This window comes from Bidens hawaiensis, unplaced genomic scaffold (assembly GCF_021521415.1).
Source record: "Bidens hawaiensis isolate Kalapana, Puna unplaced genomic scaffold, B.hawaiensis_p1.1 tig00018317_1, whole genome shotgun sequence".
In the NCBI taxonomy this organism is placed as follows: domain Eukaryota; kingdom Viridiplantae; phylum Streptophyta; class Magnoliopsida; order Asterales; family Asteraceae; genus Bidens; species Bidens hawaiensis.
The window spans coordinates 38,131-57,428 of record NW_027492769.1 but is presented as its reverse complement, the minus strand read 5'-3'; the positions used below and the strand labels follow the sequence as shown (position 1 = coordinate 57,428).

The following is a 19,298-nucleotide window of genomic DNA, read 5'->3' as shown; positions in this document are numbered from 1 at the left end:
ATGGGTGGCTCAACCTCAAGCGCAGCAAGGTGCCAAGGCTATGCCGAAAATTGTTTTGAAGTCCTCTGTTTTGCCCTCAAAAAGGGAGAAAATGGACTTCATGGCGATGCTTAATTCGCGGACTGCGGTACGCCAAGGTATATATTGTGCTTTGATTGTCTGATTTTTTCCTTTAGTTCAAGTCATGAATCATTTCTCCTTGTTGGTTTTTTCATAGGAATTATAGCTGGCACACAAGCTGCTGGTGGTACCACTAGCGCTGGCGCCGCTAGTTCTGCTCATGCTCCTACAAGTACTGAATCTCCCCTCATTGGGATCACTAAGGAGCAGGAGACTATTTTTCGCGCTACTCTAACAGCGTCAAGACCTCCCTCACCTCCTCCTGCGCGCAGCCCTCCTCGTGAGACTATTTTTGATTCTTCCAAGTCGCAGGAGAAGAGACCTGTTCTAGAGGATGATGAGGAGGTTAATTCTGAAGGTTCTGATGGTGTCCGCGCAAGCCCTATAGCGCCACGAGATTTTGTGACGCAGCCTTTTTCTCATGGGGCAGGCAGGAGCTCATCAGCTGGCGCTAATCTTTCTGCCGGTTCTCCTCAGGTATAAGCTTATTTTGCTCCGCTGTGCAGACTTCCAAATTAGTGTTTAGATGACTAAACGTTTCTTTGCGTTGCTTTGTGTTTGCAGGAAGCCGATCACATATACCGCCCGAGCTGGAATATCACTGAAGAGAGCTCATTTCAATCCTTGGGCGTATGTGAAGACTTTTGGGCTCACTCTGTTCCTCCAGCTGAAAGAAGGTTTCAAGAGGATCGCGCTCGCGTGGACTTGCTGAATGACCACCTTTTTGCTGGGTCTTCGTTTTTTGCTGCCTCCCAAGAGCTTCGCAATGATTATATAAAGGTACGTGATGCCCTTGCGGATGCCAAGCAAGAGGCTAAGGTTTCTGCTTGGAATCTTTCTGATGCCCGAGAGAGGGCTGAGAAACTCCAAGCAGAACTTAGCGAGAACCGGGCAAGTGCCAACGCTGCTTTTGTGAAGTGCGGGCTTGAGCTGCAAGCTGCGCGGGAGAAGCTGCAAGCGGCAGAGGCAGATGCGGCCAAGTACGCACGTCGAGCGCGTGACCTGGAGTTGGAAGCAGAGGCGCGTGACCAAACTATTGCGCAGGTTAATACTGACAAATCTTTATTGGAGAGTGAGGTTGCGCGCCTGAAGAAAGAGCTCGATGCTGCGCGAGCGGAAAAGAATGAAGCCTTGGCGGCAGCAGCGTCTGACAAAGAAGAGCTAAAACAAGCCAAGGAAACTGTTGAGTTGTTAAACTCTCAAATCCCTGCTCTTGAGACGTCTGTTTCTTCCCTCGCGCAGGATCGTCAATGGCTGATTTCACAGGGTGTGACTCGTTGCGCTTATGCGATGAAATACTTAGACGAGTTTCAGACCCTTGTGATGGATTGTAATGCAGCGTCGCGCTTGGTGGGTCGGGCTGAAGGGTTTAAGGATGGTTATGAATATGGCATGCTAAAGAATCCATTCGACTACCCTTATCAGCTCGACGTTATCTGCGCTGACATGGCTGAGGTGGGGGAGAAGTACTTGAATACTCCAATTCCTATCCTTGAGCAGGTATTTTAACCTTAATGAGTTTACTTGACTTATTTTCATAATCTTTTGTACTCATACTGTTCCTTGTGACTTGCAGATAGCCGCGCTTGCTGACCAGCCCGATCTTGGCGCGTTAAAGAAATTACTTGATGAATGTGAAGGGACTGGTGGCAGTGATGATGGCGCGGGCAATGCTACCTCTGCCAGCGGCTCTGGCGTGGCCAAAGGACCTACTCCTGACGCTGTCATGACAGAAGACGACTATATTCAAGACGAACAGCTTGATTATGGTAAGTTTGGAGATGACGAGGAGCGGGCTGCGCCAGATGCTGAGTGAGGAAATAATGATGAGGAAGATGAAGAGGCTGATATTGATATAGAGACTTGAAAAGCCCTTCCTGTTTTTTTTTTTTTTTTTTTGTAGTTTTTACCTCATCATTTGTAAATTTGTAAACTTCTAAGTTTCGGAATAAAATTTTGTTTTTCCCTTATTCGCATCTTGCGCATTCCCAATTCATCTCTTTTATTGCATGCGTGTGCTTGTTGAATATAGGGTATGCTTACACATTGAAACTTGAACAAGGTTGTAAGGAAATTATTTTTACTTAATCCTTAACAGTTGTCATATTTCAAGTTATTTTGCAATATTCTGAATATGCTGACATGTGCCTTAGCATTTCATTATTCCTCTTTTGCGCGACGTTATCGTGCATTTATTATTGGGAATTATGAATGAGTTTTTTAGCCTTTACGTGTCAGTATGTGTTACTCTGCTTATATCCGTTATAATCCCATGCGCGGCCCCGACCTGAGACCCTAACAACTATGCTTTGGCATGTGCTTTGCCTTAGTAGTGCTTAGGTATTTTTATGGTCCAGCTGCGCAATACGTAGGATGGATGCTATGAGTAATTTGAGCTAAGGCTCATATTATTGGGCTAAGGCCCTGAGCTAAGGCTCATATTATTGGGCTAAGGCCCTGACGTTTTAGAGTTAAAACCCGTTAACGCGTTTGAGCTTGAAGCTCGCGCATGTATGTTTTACTTTGTTTTATTTTTAGTTTGATGTCAATACAATGTTGTCATATTGCTCAAAATTAATAAAGGGAAGTGTGAAACATGTATGCAAAAGGTAATAGAACGCATATTAAGAGAAAATAGCGCGTATCATTATTCATAATGGCTTAAAAAGCCTTGATTACAAACTTGACAACTTTTACATGAAACATTTTCTAAGTTGTGCTGCGTTCCATGTGCGCGGGATCTTCTTTCCATTTAAATCTTTTAAAGCGTATGCGCCTTTTCCCAATTCTTCCGAGACTTGATAAGGTCCCTCCCAGTTGGGAGACATCTTTCCCCGAGGTATTGCGCGACTAGCTTCATTGTTCCGAAGGACAAAATCATTCTTCTTGAAGTGGCATTTTTTCACGCGCTGATTGTAGTATTTTTCTATTGTATTTGGCTTCACTGATAATAGCCACCTCTCTGCGTCCTTCAAGTAAATTGAGATCCAACCTCCTTTCGCGCTCGTTATCCGTCTTACTCATCATGAGCACTCTATAGGATGGGCATCCAATCTCTGCTGGAATCATAGCCTCCGTTCCATAGGTTAGGCTGAACGGGGACTCGCCATTGCTGGTTTTGCTTAATGTCCTGTGCGCCCACAGGACATTGGGTAACTCCTCGACCCATGCATGGGACTCTCCCTCCAACCCTTTCTTCAGCCCATTCAGCAAGCTTTGGTTCGCGCGTTCCACTTGGGCATTCCCTTGAGGGTGGTATACTGAAGTGAAGACCTGGTTGATGCGCAATTCCTTGAGCCAACTGGATATCTTCCTGTCAGTGAATTGTTTGCCATTGTCGCTCACGATTTCCATGGGCAGGCCAAAACGGCATACGATGTGGCTCCAAATAAATTGCTTCATTGCCTCAGCTGTGATTTTTGCCAGTGGCTTGGCTTCAACCCATTTTGTGAAATAGTCTACTGCCACTACCAAAAACTTTACTCGCCCTGGCGCTTGTGGTAAGGGACCCACAATATCGATTGCCCACTTGTGGAAAGGCCATGCAGAGGTCACCGGAATCAAGTTGTTCTTTGGCCGCATGGTGTTTGGCGCATAGCTCTGACACGCTTTGCATTTTTGGATTTCTTTTAACGGGTCCAAGTACATGCCTGGCCAATAGTAACCTGCGTTCATTGCCTTGGCAACCACCATGCGCGGGCCAGCATGTATTCCACAGATTCCTTCGTGTATCTCTCTGATCACATAGCTTGCTTCCTCAGCGTCTAGGCATTTCATGAGCGGTCCAAGATAAGAGCGTCGATATAACGTACCATCAAGCAGTTCGTAGTTCTGCGACTTGTGTCTTATCTTCCTCGCCTGTGCGCGATCGTCTGGTACCTTTCCCTCCTTCAAGAATTCCATTATTGGAGTTATCCATGATGAAGGTGTTGTATGAATTACACGGACAGACTTCGCTCCCACTGACGGGTTGCTGATTACTTCCACCCTGACATCTTTGCCAAAATGATCGAAGCTGGTTGATGCCATCTTGCTTAGCGCGTCGGCAGACTTATTTTCACTGCGCGGAATGTGTATGATTCTGAAAGAGTCAAATTGTTCGGTGAGTTTCTTCGCCTGCTCTAGATACAGAGGCATGGTGTTCTCCTTGGCATCATAAAGGCCATTGAGTTGTGCTGCTACCAGGTATGAATCTACATGAGCCTCTAGCTTTTTAACTCTTTACTAGAGTGCGATGCGCAAACCAGCCAGCAGGGCTTCATACTCAGCTTCATTGTTGGTGCTCTTGAAATCCAACCTGATTGCGTAAGTATACTCATGATTTTCTGGATCCACCAGTTTAAGGCCTGCGCCGGACCCTTCGTTGTTTGAAGCTCCATCAGTGAATAATCTCCAAACGTTTTCTTCATTATTGGCTTGCGGAGGGTCTACTTCGCGCTAAGCCTCTTCGACTTTTCCTTCAGGGATTTCTGCGATGAAATCAGCTAAGACTTGTCCCTTGATTGCTGGACGGGGCTTATAGGTGATCGTGTGCTCCCCTAATTCCAGCGCCCATTTTGTCAGCCTTCCTGAGAGCGCGGGACGTCGCAAGACTTGCTGGATGTTGTAATCAGTCAGGACTTCAATAGGATGACCATTGAAATATCTGTGAAGCTTGTGCGACGCATTCGTTAGTGATAAAACTAACTTTTCTATGATGTAGCGCGTCTCAGGATCTGTCAGCACCCGACTTACATAATAAATTGGTGTTTGGATTCCCTTGCGATCCACCAATAATACTGCGCCAATGGCGCGCTCTCCTGCTGACAGGTACAACGTTAAAGTTTCACCAGGTAGTGGAGCTGTGAGCGTAGGCAGATTTATCAGACATTCCTTTATCTCATTGAAAGCTTGCTCGGCCTCAGGCGTCCACTTGAATTGGCTTTTCTTTAAGCAATTTCTCAATGTGTTAATGAATGGGGTAGATTTGCTTGCATGGTTTGCTAGAAACCTGTTAATTGATACCAATCTACCATTCAACTTTTGAACTTCCTTCATGGTGGATGGTGAGGGCATGCCGAGGATAGCCTCCACCTTTTCTGGGTTCACCATGAAACCATCCTTGGTGACCATTACGCCGAGAAATTTCCCTTCTTCCATGCCGAATGTGCATTTGCTCGGGTTGAGCTTCATGTTTATTTCCTTTAGGCGCCGAAGGGTTTCTTCGATGTCTTTGAGCATTTGTTTTTCCTCCCTGCTTTTAATCACCAAATCATCCACGTAGACTTCTAAGTTTTTTCCAATCTGCTCGTTGAAAATTGCGTCCATGAGTCTTTGGTAAGTGGCTCCTGCATTCTTCAAACCAAAGGGCATTTTTGTGTAACAGAAAACACCCTTGTCAGTTCTGAAAGCAGTCTTGTCTTCATCCTGTGGTGCCATTTGAATTTGGTGATAGCCCTTATAGGCATCCAGGAAACATTTGAGCTTAAATGGCACCACAGAGTCCACTTTCATGTCAATGTTTGGGAGGGGGTAACAATCTTTTGGACACGACTTGTTGAGGTCCTTGAAATCAATACACATTCTCCATGACCCATTGCTCTTCCTTACCATCACAGGATTGGCTACCCATGTTTGGTATCGTATTGGGCGAATGATATTCGCGCGCAGTAGATCTTCTACTTGCTCATTCATGGCCTTTGCCTTCTCGTCTCCCGTGACTCTTTTCTTTTGAGCAATTGGCTCTACAGACTTGAATGTGTTGAGAGAGTGCTGCGCCAAGTCTCGCGGAACCCCAGTCATATCAGAATGTTGCCACGCGAAGACTGACATATACGTTGTGAGCAATCTTTTCATTCTCACTCTTGTGTCATCTGATATCGTAGCTCCGATTGTGATTGTCTGTTCTGGGAATTTTGGGTTGAGAATCCATTCCTCTGGCGCGTTGTTTGCCACTGGAAGCTTCATTCTCCCTTCTCGAGGTATACTTGTTACTACGCATAAATGATCTCGATACACAAATGTTACTCCTGTTGGTGTTGGGAACCCCAACGCGCCATGCGCTGGTGACGGTATGGCGTTGAATTGGGCAATCGTTCCTCTACCCAAGATCATACTATGGCATGAAGTGGTGGGCAAGACCAGGAAGTTGACAATTTCAGCTCGCTTGTGCTTCTCATCCCCCATAGTTAGTTCGAATTGTATCTAACCTAGGGGGTGAATAATTTCGTTTGAGACACCCGAGATTGGTGCACTCACAACTTCGAGCCTTGCTTGGTCTTCTGGATCCAACTTCCTGAAACATTGCTCATACATGATGTCTGACTCACTACCGGTGTCCACCAGGACTCTTGACACCTCATAATGAGCGATGTGTGCAGTGATGACTAGAGGACTGCTGATAGACGGGCCTCCTCTGATTCTTGGAAAGATTACTTGTTGCTCGCGCCAATCCCCTTGGATTTGCGCGCTTCTCTTCCTCGATCTTTGCCCTTGCTTTCTCCTTCAGCTACACAGATTCTTTTGAATTTTTTACTGGCTGAGGCTCCGTCTGGTTGTTCATTCTCTGGTCTTGGATTTTTTACCAGGTGAGCCAACTTGCCTGATTTCACATCCTTTTTGATTGCATCATTCAAATGATAGCATGCATCGGTGTTGTGCCCTGTGGATTTGTGAAATTCACAATATTTGCCACTGTTCGGTGGTCCCTTATGGAGTAATGGCCTGGGGCTTTTAAACTGGACATTCTCTGTGCTTAACACTTGCGAAGGCGTTTTGGTGAGGGGAGTCCATATTCTTGGTAGAGGTCTGTTAGGCTCTCTGCCACCTTCCTTCTTGTCACCTTCTCCGCGATTAAGAATGTCTTTTTGGGGTGGGGGTGAACTTTGTTGCGCTTGCTTTTCTGCGGGAGAATAATTGGTTTGTTGCAACCTGGACCATACGGAGTTTTGTTTGCCCCTCCTTTCATTGTTGCGTGGTGCTTCTGTTCGATGCCCTTTATCTCTTGCTCTGTCTTGGGCAATTTGTTTTTCATTTCGCGCGAAGACTCGCGATGCTTCCATAAGCTTAGCCCAAGCGGTTGGCATGCCTTCTCTGCTCACGAGAGCTCTGCGGAGTTGATCACTGCGCGCACCTTGTATAAAGGCCACGCGCAAGAGTTGTTCAGTGATGCCTCCAATTGCAAGAGATTCCTGATTGAAACGAGTTATGTAGTCTTCAATGGTTTTATCATTTCTGCGTACGCAGTGCATGATGTCATCAGGGTCGCGCGTGTGTCTGCGCTGCTGTATAAAGTGAGCCTGGAACTTTTCCAATAGCTCTTCGAACCCATCGATTTGTCCTGTCGGCAAGCTTTCGAACCAGACACGCGCTGCACCCGTGAGGCAGCGAGCAAACATGTGACACCATGTTGGCATCGTCCAGCTTTCTAAGTTTCCAGTGTTATAAAACCTTGTAAGAAATCATCTGGATCTGTTGTACCATCGTACTTGCCTAAACCACTTGGCATCTTGGTTTTGTGTTGAATGGGAGCCTTTGCAATGCGCTCAGTGAATTTTGAATGTTTTACCAAGATGGCTGGCCTATATGGTGTGGTTACGTCCACTTGCGCTTTCGCTTGTGGGTTGTATGGTGTGTATAAATCCATATCAGCTTTGGCTCCAGGTGCTATGTGCATGTGTGCGCGAAGCTGTGAACCTCCTGCATGAGTATCTCGCGTCTTCTTCATGCTGTGCACCTCTTCCTCATCACTAATATCAGCTTGTTCGGTGTGAACAGAATCACCGTCTTCCAGCGCGCGCGTCTTTTTTGCTGTTCCCTGAATGGTTTGTTTATCAAATGCGAGCCTTTGTGTTAAATCGGCTAACTTTTTGTGTTTTACCAACTCATTGTATTTGTCCATTAGACGCCGTTGTTCGTTTATGAGCCATTCTTTAGGGTCATTGGTTTCAACTTCCGGGTCCATTGGTCCTTTTTGTTTTGTACCAGTCAGATTTTGGAACGTGAGATCGTCTGGGGGAGTTTCAGTTTGATCATGAGGTGTTGTGTTGAAGGGATGGTTACTGGTGGTGAAGATTTTCAGAGAGAAAATTAATGAAGTAGTGGTTTTGTTGCCGTTGTAACAGGTGATGGCGCCAATGAAGAAGCGTGGATCGACTTACCTTGTATACGATCAACGTTTCTTCGGGTATGAGTGTGCTATATCACCGATGGTTTTCCGAGATACGAGTTCTTCCACCTACAAAACGAACAGCACCGTGAGCTTACCCCTCATAAAGGGACAGAGGGGTCCTCTTTGGGGTAACCCTCAGAACCTGATGTCCCTCATTAACATCCTCAAGCTCATTATCCTCCAGAACTTGATCGTTGTTTTGAACACCGGAAACCATGGTGAAGATTTTCAGAGAGAAAATTAATGAAGTAGTGGTTTTGTTGCCGTTGTAACAGGTGATGGCGCCAATGAAGAAGCGTGGATCGACTTACCTTGTATACGATCAACGTTTCTTCGGGTATGAGTGTGCTATATCACCGATGGTTTTCCGAGATACGAGTTCTTCCACCTACAAAACGAACAGCACCGTGAGCTTACCCCTCATAAAGGGACAGAGGGGTCCTCTTTGGGGTAACCCTCCGGTGTGAGAATAAGATATTGTAGGAGAAGATAAGAATGTGAAAATGAGTAAGGGCTTGGAATATATTTTCTTGCCTGACCCCAACTGTGGAGGTGGTGTGGTATTTATAGTATTAGGGTTTCCAATGATTGGGCTCAGACCTAATTAGGGCCTTTTTGGCCTCCTCCTATTGCTTCGCGCCACGTGTACTTAGGACACCTGGTGCTTTTTCATTGATTATTCTCTGACCAAAGTATTTTACCTGACCCATGTGCCATCACGTGGTGGCACATGGGTTTTGCTGAGTTGTCCACCCTTCATTGGCAGCTGTCAACATCAGCACATTCTTTATTCCTTAAAAGATACCTTCTGGAAGGTTGTCTGATGAGTACAATCATGGTTGTCCTTATCCTGATTTGGATTAGACTGTTGTCTCATTTGTTATGTGTCGCTTACGCGCGGCCTTTATGCGCCTATCCTGGGGATGCGCAAGGTCTTCTCTTTATTCTCACGCGCAGATGTTTCATGCGCAGATGTGTTATGCGTAAGCATGTGATATGCGTGAGCATATGTGATGCGTGAGCATGTGTGATGCGTGAGCATGTGTGATATGCGTGAGCATGTGTGATATGCGTGAGCATATGTGATACGTGAGCATATGTGATATGCGCCACGCGCATAGGTTTTGGCTTTGTGTCTTCATGACATCCTGATTTCAAGCCTCTTGTCTATATCTTGTGGGTTGACCCGCCCCGCTCGATGTTAAGGCGGGTGCATACCTCTTCAGTTTTATCTAAGAATTGTTGGATAAATCTTGATGTTACGGGTCAAGTACGGGTAAAGTCAGTTGCCGGTTTTGTTTAAATATGTCACCGAATAGCAAGCGGGTCATGATATTGAATAAGTCAAGTCTTTTGGAGGAGATCATGGGAGTATGAACGTTGCAAGTCATTAACTGAATTTAGGGAGATCATGGGTTTATTTCAGCATGTGTTTTTCGTTATAAATAGGAGTAGCAGGTAAACATATTTTAACATTCAGCGGCTTTATTTTAATTGTAATTCCTTTGAAGTTCAGAAAGTGTCAAGTAAATTGTGTGTTCAAGTATGTGAATTGTTTGTGTTAACTTGGGCCTGAACCAACAAGAATGAAGTAGTTATTTCAGTTAATATGATGCATAATAAGAGAGAAAAGTTTGTGGTTTTATGTATGGATGAAGTGGTTATCTCAGTTAATACGGTGCATAATAATATAGAAAATGTTGTGGTTTTTGTAAGGATGAAGTAGCTATTACAGTTAATATGATGCATAATAATATATAAAAGGTTGTGGTTTTATACTTTTATGTAAGGATGAAATAGTTATTTCAATATGATGCGTAATATTGTTGTGTTTTTATGGAAGGATAAAGGAGATTTATCAGTTAATATGATGCATAATAATATATAAAATGGGGTGGTTTTATGTTAGGATGAAGTAGTTATATCAGTTAATATGATGCATTATGATATATACATGGTTTGGGTTTTATATAAGGTTGAGGTAGTTATTTCAGTTACTAAATGAGTTGCTACATAATATGCAGGAAACATGGCAGATTTGGATGAGATGCTTCTGGAAGCAGCAGGAGTAACAGGAAGAAACCAGCATTCTCCACCGCCATCTAGAAGGCGGCGTAAAGGTTCATATTCTGATGATGGAAGTGATTCAAGAGATGATGACTCGGATGATGATCGTGCGTATGCAGGCAGAAAGCCTTCTGCTTCACAAGTTCCATTGAAGAAAAGACTGGATCCTGCAGAACATGATGATGAACACAGCAGCAGCCGTGATGATGATGGAGATGATGATGACGATGATGATAGGTATGATCATCAACGTGACAGTGATGATGACTCAGTTGGAAGTGATCTTTACAAAGGTGAAGAAGACAGAAAACGTCTTGCAAAAATGTCAGAGCTTGACAGAGAGATGGAGCTAGCTGACCGTTCAAAATGATAAAAATTTGAAGGACAACATAAAGAAACAGAAAGAAAAATCAAACCAGTCAAGAAAAGACAGCCCACCTCACACGGGCAACCGAGTACGTTATTATCCTACCCGGCCCCAGCTGCAGCAGCTGCAAAAGGAGACGCATTGGATGTAATCCGCAAGAAGAAGCAACGCCAGCAAGATCCAGAGGCTCATCCAAAACGTAGATATACTGATTCAGCAGTCATACCGAAGGAATACACATCAAAGCATGCTAGTAGTGGGACACAGAGTGACGTTGATAACTCAGCAGGTGAAATGGGCAACAGTGAGGATGAAAATTCAAACGAGTCCTCAGCTCTTGCATACGAGGACATCAAAGGAATCACGATACGCAGGTCAAAATTGGCAAAATGGTTTATGGAGCCATTTTTTGAAGAGTTGATTATCGGTTGCTTCGTGCGTGTCGGGATCGGAAAGTCAAAATGGGCCCGATTTACCGCCTCTGCATAGTCAGAAACATGGATGCAGCGGACCCCGACCGACAATAGAAGTTAGAAAACAAGATGACTCATAAATATCTAAACGTTGTTTGGGGAAACGAGAGTTCGGCTGCCAGGTGGCAGATGGCTATGATATCCGACTCGCCGCCTCTCAAAGAAGAGTTTGAGCAGCTGATGCGAGAGGTTGATCGCCACGGTGGACGAATGCCTAGTAAAGAAGAGGCGATGGAAAAACGAGAAGCGATTGAAAAAACAAACTCGTTTGGGTACTCAGCAGAAACCGTGAAGCAAATGTTGCAAGAGAAAAAGTCAACTATAAGAAGACTGTTAAACGTTGCGGCTGAGAAAGATCGGTTACGGAGAGACATGGAAGTGGCTCAAATGAGGCATGATGACGTGGAAGTTGAAAAGATTAAAGCAAAGCTTCTAGAACTAGAAGCTTCTAGACAAGGTCAAATGAAAGATAAGCAATAAGACTTGCAGAAATGAACCGAAAGAATCGGGTCGAGAATTTCAAGAATGCTTCTGAAATGAAGCCGGTTAACACGGGTTTAAAGGCTGGTGAAGCGGGTTACAACCCGTTTTCTAGAAGGTGGACTCGGTCAAGGAATTATTATGTTTCCAAGCCGGGCAAGGCGGGTGCGGGTGAAGCTAATGGAGGGGATGCGCAGACTGGTGCAGGGGTGGGGCCCAAAGCCGGAATGGTGGCTACTGCAGCTGCATTGGAGACGGCTGCTGATGCAGGGAAGTTGGTGGATACTAATGCGCCTGATCAAGGTACCGAGTCAAACATGTTGCATGATTTTGACCTGCCGATTTCATTGGCAGCGCTTTAGAAGTTTGGTGGGCCCCACGGGGTTCAAGCTGGGTTTATGGCTCGGAAACAGAGGATAGAGGCGACGGTTGGGTGTCAGGTTCCTGAGAACAATGGGAGGAGGCATGCATTGACTCTGTCGGTTAGTGATTACAAGAGACGAAGGGGTTTGCTTTAGAAGTTGCTTGCTGGTGTATGCAGCTACCGTTTTAATTCCCATATTTGTGCTTTTTTATGTTGTTTGAACAATAAATGAGATGTTGCAAAAGATGTCACTTTTATGTCAGCGTGGTGTATAGCTAGTAATGATAGCACTCATGTCACATCGATATAGTGTTGCACATCACATTTTTTTTATTTTACAACACACCGCATTAGAAATCTAAAGTCAAAAACTGGGACTTCATGAGACCTGTTAACACACTTAAGTATATTATCCAGATTTCGCGTCTTCTATGTATAAACGAGTAGCACTTGCCAACATAATCAAGTTCCCGTGCAGATCATGCATCCACGATTAAAATACCTATCATCAGGTAAATTCAATCTTAAAACTCCCGAGCTAATAGGGACCATCATGCAGACAAAAACAAGTTATTAGTCCGGCATAATTAGCTTGGGCTACATCATACCGAACTAGATGGAATTATAAGTTGTATAGGTACCCTCCTAAATGTGGCTTTGTTGCCATGAAACCTGGCCTAAGATACTAAGCCTTTATTATTGAATTATTAAGTAAAAATGTAGCTTGTAGACGAGGATTAATCACAAATTGTATAACTTTACAACTCCACAAAATGAAACAATCTCTACACATGGGTTCTCAAGGATAGTGTATGGGTTTTTACACATCATGGGTACACTAACAAGCTTCACACCATTTTCTACAAAAAAAATCACTCACAAAACCAACGACTAAATCATCAAAATAAATGTTTCATTAACCAATAAAAATGAGTAGAAAATTTCTCAAGAACATAAACCATCACTTTACTAAAAATAAACAATTAATTCCTACTAAATTCCATCTTCACCCAAGCAACACAATTAATTTAGCCTAGAATTACCATGTTGGGTGAATTCACTAGTTTCTTTACCCTTATCTTATTTATTTTATTTTAGCAGTTGTGCACATTTATGGAGCGATCCCTAAAGGTTGTTCACATGCCCTAAAAATGAAAGAATTTGAGTAGAAGTGTGAAAACATGAATGGTAAATATGTTGGAAGAGGTCCTCTCTTATAGCCAAAGGTCACCAAATATGGACGACCATGCCAAGGGATGAACGGCCCTGCACGTCGTTCTTGTCCCTTCTTCAATATGTGTATTGTGTCCTTCTCTGCAAGTCTGGTCCCTTGGCTTGGAGACACGGCTTTGCCAAGGCATGCACGACCGTGCATGTCCTTTTCTTGATACTTGTTGTAAGGGCTTGTCAGTTTTGTCATCCTTTGAGTTTGTCTTGACTTATGCATGCCCTTGACAAGGTGGGCACGCCCGTGCACGGCTTCTAGGTCAAACTTTGACTTTTGCTGACTTTGGCTACTTTGACTTTGGGAGCAAAGCCCATCCATGCATGAGTAGGCAGGCCCGTTCTTAGTCTTCAGCAAATCATGAAATCTTCAAATCTTCACCGTTTATCCACTACTTTTCATTCTTAAGGGTCGAAAACCTGTATTTATCAAATATGAACGATTTAGGTAGTATTTTTCCCATAACAATGATCAAAAGCTTATAAAAATATTCATGTAAAACAGGTATAAATGATGGAACATCACATTTATTAGAAATTAGTTTGAATGTTTGATCCAATTGAAATTTTGGAATTCAACAGTTTGATTGTTAAATAGTTTAAGGTGTGGATTTAAACGAGTTAGATTTTCTTACTGATTAGTTTATGGTATAGTTTTGTGACAGATAAAAGAGGGTAATTGTGTGAGTTGAACATAATGAAGGTCAATTCATAAATCAGCTTACTGAACTTTTAATTAACACGATGAAACCGATGTTGATTAACGGACATACATATTTACTTTATCTTTTGTTATCGTGTGTCATGAACTGGAAAACTAACAGTATATCCATTAGCTCTTAAAAAACAAAAACACAAACCCGCCGCAATGTGCGCGAGAACACAACCTTAGGTTGTGCGTAGCACAGTTTGATACGGTTCTTGGCAAAAGCCTAACCGAAAATCAAAGATTAAGTTTTTCGTTTTTTCACATAAACAAAAAACCGAAATTTGGTTTTTTGTTTTTCTCGGCTTTTTCCGATTTTGTGCGCATCACAACATAATAATCTTGTTTTTCCTGAATTGAAACAATGCAGCAATGTAATATATATATATATATATATATATATATATATATATATATATATATTTTTTTTTATCATAAGTAATAACTTGTCCCAACTAGGGTTTCAAAATTTTGTGAATATAACTTTACGATCAAACCCATCTGCGATTTTACTCCGGCGCCGGTCCGTTCTATTGACACACACAGAACACAAGGTATAGCTTCTTCAACTCTAAACCCTAACTCATTCATAATCATAATTAATCGTCGATACTTTTCTTTTTCTTGTAATTTGGCCTTCGATTATTGTATTCGGTTGGTAAATGTAAGTTTCATCGGCCTTAATTTGAATTATTTGAGCCCTAAGTAGTAACCGGTTGGAAGATCTAGGGTTTTGCTATGTTTCGATTTACATAATAATCATTCTGGTGAAATTTTGGTTGCTGTTGGTATGCAATTTCGAATGAATGTTAATGGGGTATCAATCGTGTCGGGTTAGCAGGTTGAAATGCACAACCTGAACCTGAGTCTAAGATTTCAACCCGTAACCCGCACACAAATTCCAGTCAACCTGGAACGACCCGTTTATGTAAACGGGTCATGTTAGTCAACCCGAACCCAACACGTTTTTAAATGAGTCTTGTTAGTCAACCAATTTTTTTTCTTTTTTTTTTTGTGTCAGGCTCGGTTAGTTTCAATAGTTGCCGCCCCTTTTGTGCAGTCGGATTGGTCCTTTCCCCCTTTTGCAAAATGTTGTAGGTAGAAAATGCTGTGGCTTTATCAATTGGATTAATCTTTGATGTTGCGGGTCGAGTGCGGGCTAATTCGGTTACCAGTTTTGTTTTTATGGGTCACCGAGTAGTAAACGGGTCATGATATTGAATTAGTCTAAGAGATGACCAAGTCTTTTGGAAGAGGGATTATGAGAATTTGAACATTGCAAGTTGTTAACTGAATTTAGGGTGATCATGGGTTTATTTTAGCATGTATTTATTTATGTTTTTCTTGATAACTAGGAGTAGAAACTAAATGTATTTTGAGATTCAGCAGCTTTATTTTAATTGTAATTCCTTTGAAGTTCAGAAAGTGTCAAGTAAATTATTGCGTGTTCAAGTACATGAATTGTTTGTGTTAACTTGGGCCTGAAACAACAAGAATGAAGTAGTTATTTCAGTTAACACGATGCATAATAAGAGAGAAAAGTTTGTGGTTTTATGTATGGATGAAGTAGTTGTCTCAGCTAATATGATGCATAATAGTATAGAATGTGATGTGGTTTTGTACGGATGAAGTAGACATCACAGTTAATATGATGCATAATAATATAGTAAAGGTTGTCGTTTTATGTAAGGATGAACTTGTTGTTTCACTATGATGCGTATTTTTAAGTAAGGATGAAGTTGTTAATCAGTTAAAATGATGCATAATAATATAGAAAATGCTGTGTTTCTAGGTAAGGATGAAGTAGTTAATCAGTTAAAATGATGCATAATAATATAGAAAATGTTGTGGTTTTATGTAACGATGAAGTAGTTATATCAGTTCATATGATGCATAATAATATAGAGAAGGTTGTGGTTTTGTCTAAGGTTGAAGTAGTTATATTTCAGTTACTAAATGAATTGCTACATAATTAATATGCAGGAAACATGGCGGACTTAGATGAGATGCTTCTAGAAGCAGCAGGAAGAAACCGTACTCCCCCGCCATCTAGAAGACGGCGTAGGGGTTCATATTCTGATGATGGAAATGATTCAAGAGATGATGACTCCGAGGATGACCATGCGTATGCAGGCAGAAAGCCTTCTGCTTCACAAGTTCCATTGAAGAAAAGACTGGATCCCGCAGAACATGATGATGAACAAAGCAGCAGCCGTGAAGATGATGAAGACGATGATGATGGAGATGGAGGTGAAGGGTATGATCATGAACGTGACAGTGATGACGACTCAGTTGGAAGTGATCTTTACAAAGGTGAAGAAGACAGAAAACGCCTTGCAAAAATGTCAGAGCTTAAGAGAGAGATGATATTACATGACCGTGCAACCAAGAGAAATGATAAGGTTTTGAAGAACAGTATGCAGAAACAGAAAGAAAAGCCAAGCCAGTCAAGAAAAGACAGCCCGCTTCACACTGTTAACCTACGATCTTCTTCCCGGTCAGCTGGCCAGTCAGCTAGAAATAATGGTTTGAAGAAACTCCTCCGCAATAAAGAGAAACGCCAGCAAGAACCACAGCCTCATTTGAAACGTAGAGATACTGACTTACCAGTCATACCCAAGGAAATCGCATCAATCCGTGCTGATAGTGGGAACCAGAGTGAAGATGAGGACAGTGATGACAACAAATCTGCAAACGATTCCCCGGATCTTAAGTACGAGGATGTTAAAGGAATCACGATACGCAGGTCAAAATTGGCAAAATGGTTTACGGAGCCGTTTTTTGAAGAGTTGATTATCGGTTGCTTCGTGCGTGTCGGGATCGGAAAGTCAAAATCGGGCCCGATTTACCGCCTCTGCATAGTCAGAAACGTGGATGCAGCGGACCCTGACCGACAATATAAGTTAGAAAACAAGATGACTCATAAATATCTAAACGTTGTTTGGGGAAACGAGAGTTCGGCTGCCAGGTGGCAGATGGCTATGATATCCGACTCGCCGCCTCTCAAAGAAGAGTTTGAGCAGCTGATGCGAGAGGTTGATCGCCACGGTGGACGAATGCCTAGTAAAGAAGAGGCGATGGAAAAACGAGAAGCAATTGAAAAAACAAACTCGTTTGTGTACTCAGCAGAAACCGTGAAGCAAATGTTGCAAGAGAAAAAGTCAACTATAAGAAGACCGTTAAACGTTGCGGCTGAGAAAGATCGGTTACGGAGAGACATGGAAGTGGCTCAAATGAGGCATGATGACGTGGAAGTTGAAAAGATTAAAGCAAAGCTTCTAGAACTAGAAGCTTCTAGACAAGGTCAAATGAAAGATAAGAAAGCAATAAGACTTGCAGAAATGAACCGAAAGAATCGGGTCGAGAATTTGAAGAATGCTTCTGAAATGAAGCCGGTGAACACGGGTTTAAAGGCTGGTGAAGCGGGTTATGACCCGTTTTCTAGAAGGTGGACTCGGTCAAGGAATTATTATGTTTCAAAGCCGGGCGAGGCGGGTGCGGGTGAAGCTAATGGAGGGGATGCTCAGACGGGTGCGGGGGTGGGGCCCAAAGCCGGAATGGTGGCTACAGCAGCTGCATTGGAGGCGGCTGCTGATGCAGGGAAGTTGGTGGATACTAATGCGCCTGATCAAGGTACCGAGTCAAACATGTTGCATGACTTTGACCTGCTGATTTCATTGGCAGCGCTTCAGAAGTTTGGTGGGCCCCACGGGGTTCAAGCTGGGTTTATGGCTCGGAAACAGAGGATAGAGGCAACGGTTGGGTGTCAGGTTCCTGAGAACGATGGGAGGAGGCATGCGTTGACTCTGTCGGTTAGTGATTACAAGAGACGAAGGGGTTTGCTTTAGAAGTTGCTTCTTGGAGTATGCAGCTACCGTTTTAATTCCCATATTTGTGCTTTTTTATGTTGTTTGAACAATCTTAACAGTGTTTTGATGACTTAATCTATGTTTAATATATGTTAAAACTTAAAATAAGTTTACATGATTGGTATATGTGTATTATTTGATTCCGTTTTTCTTAGCAGTCAATTATATTTTCGAGTTTAGGGGTGTTTGCGGGTCTGCTTTGCTAGTTTTGAGTTTTGAGTCTTTTGACAAGCAAATTTGCACTGAGTTCTTGAGTCATTGAATTCCATTTCCTCGACGAGGTGAAATTTTAGGGACCTAACATTTATGGGAGACTTTGTGCATAAGTGGTGGTTTGTACATACTGCTTATTGTGCTTTTTAGTTGTACATCGAGAATCTTTATCTGTACAATGTCTTGCTAGGTATCAGTGATTATTACGCTACCCATTCATCTCATCTTCATCTTCTCTCTCTTCCTATTAACGTTAACGGTAACTTATCGGCATTGCTTTCGTCCAAATCCACTTGCGCCTGCAGAGCTCTCCATGCCGTTCATCGTTTCTGTTGCCTGCTGTTGTCGGATTTGATTCGAAACCTAGGTGGCAGTGGTGTAGTGGTCTGGTATGGGTATGGATTCGGATTTGGATTTTGTCTCTTTGTTTTCTGACGGGTATGGCAGTAAAATTGGAGGTTGTTACGTGGCTGTTAAACTTAAGGTTTCTCATGGCATTTCTGCCTCAATCATCGTTGTCGAGTTTGATTCAGGAATCATAGGAGGTGATGGAGTGGTGGCGGATTTGGTTTCCGGCCACCTGTCTCCATCCTAGCCTCTCTCTCTCTCTCTCACCAATTGTAGACCGGAACACTAGAAGTGGTGATGGTGGTGAAGAGATCTATAGAGAGAAATGGAGTTTTAGAATCGAACCCGACATGGCATCGGTGGTCTCGCTTTGATGCTGGCCCGGTAAATGGTCCTGTGACCACTGACTTCTTAACAAAGTTGTAATTGTTAATATACAAACTGGTCAGTTAGTACCTTATTTGAAGGATGCTGCATGTTGAATGAATTTCGGTTAATTTGCAAGGTGTAGATGTCTTGGTTGTTGCTTTGACTTATGGGGTTGCAATTTTCTCTATGGTTTATGGCTATGATGATGCTCCGGTCTCTAACGCGGCAACGTATGTTGCAGCCGTACCGGACCTGAGCCTCGGTTAACAAGCCCAGGTAAAATTTTTGAATATCATTTGATAGTTGCTAATCGTATATTCATTTGTATACAAATTTGATTTTCTTATCATTTTTGGTGGAAGTTGAGGGTTTTGTGGTGGCTAGCAAATATCGATGTTTGTTGATGAATCTATCAATGTTCTCTATGATTTATGGTTGTGATGATGCTCCGGTTTCCGGCGTGGTAACCTATGTTGCAGCTGTGTACCGTAATTGAGCCTTGGCTAACAACCACACGTTAATTATTTTTAATGTATGATTTGTCATTTC

The 19,298-nt window shown here is 42.9% G+C and overlaps 2 pseudogenes; both read left to right on the top strand.

The window, feature by feature from the left end:
* Nucleotides 1–10,182: 10,182 nt before the first annotated feature.
* LOC143555806 (protein RTF1 homolog pseudogene) lies at nucleotides 10,183–12,237 on the top strand (annotated as a pseudogene).
* A 3,683-nt stretch (nucleotides 12,238–15,920) lies between these two features.
* On the top strand, nucleotides 15,921–17,937 carry LOC143555810 (protein RTF1 homolog pseudogene; annotated as a pseudogene).
* The last annotated feature ends 1,361 nt before the right edge of the window (nucleotides 17,938–19,298 follow it).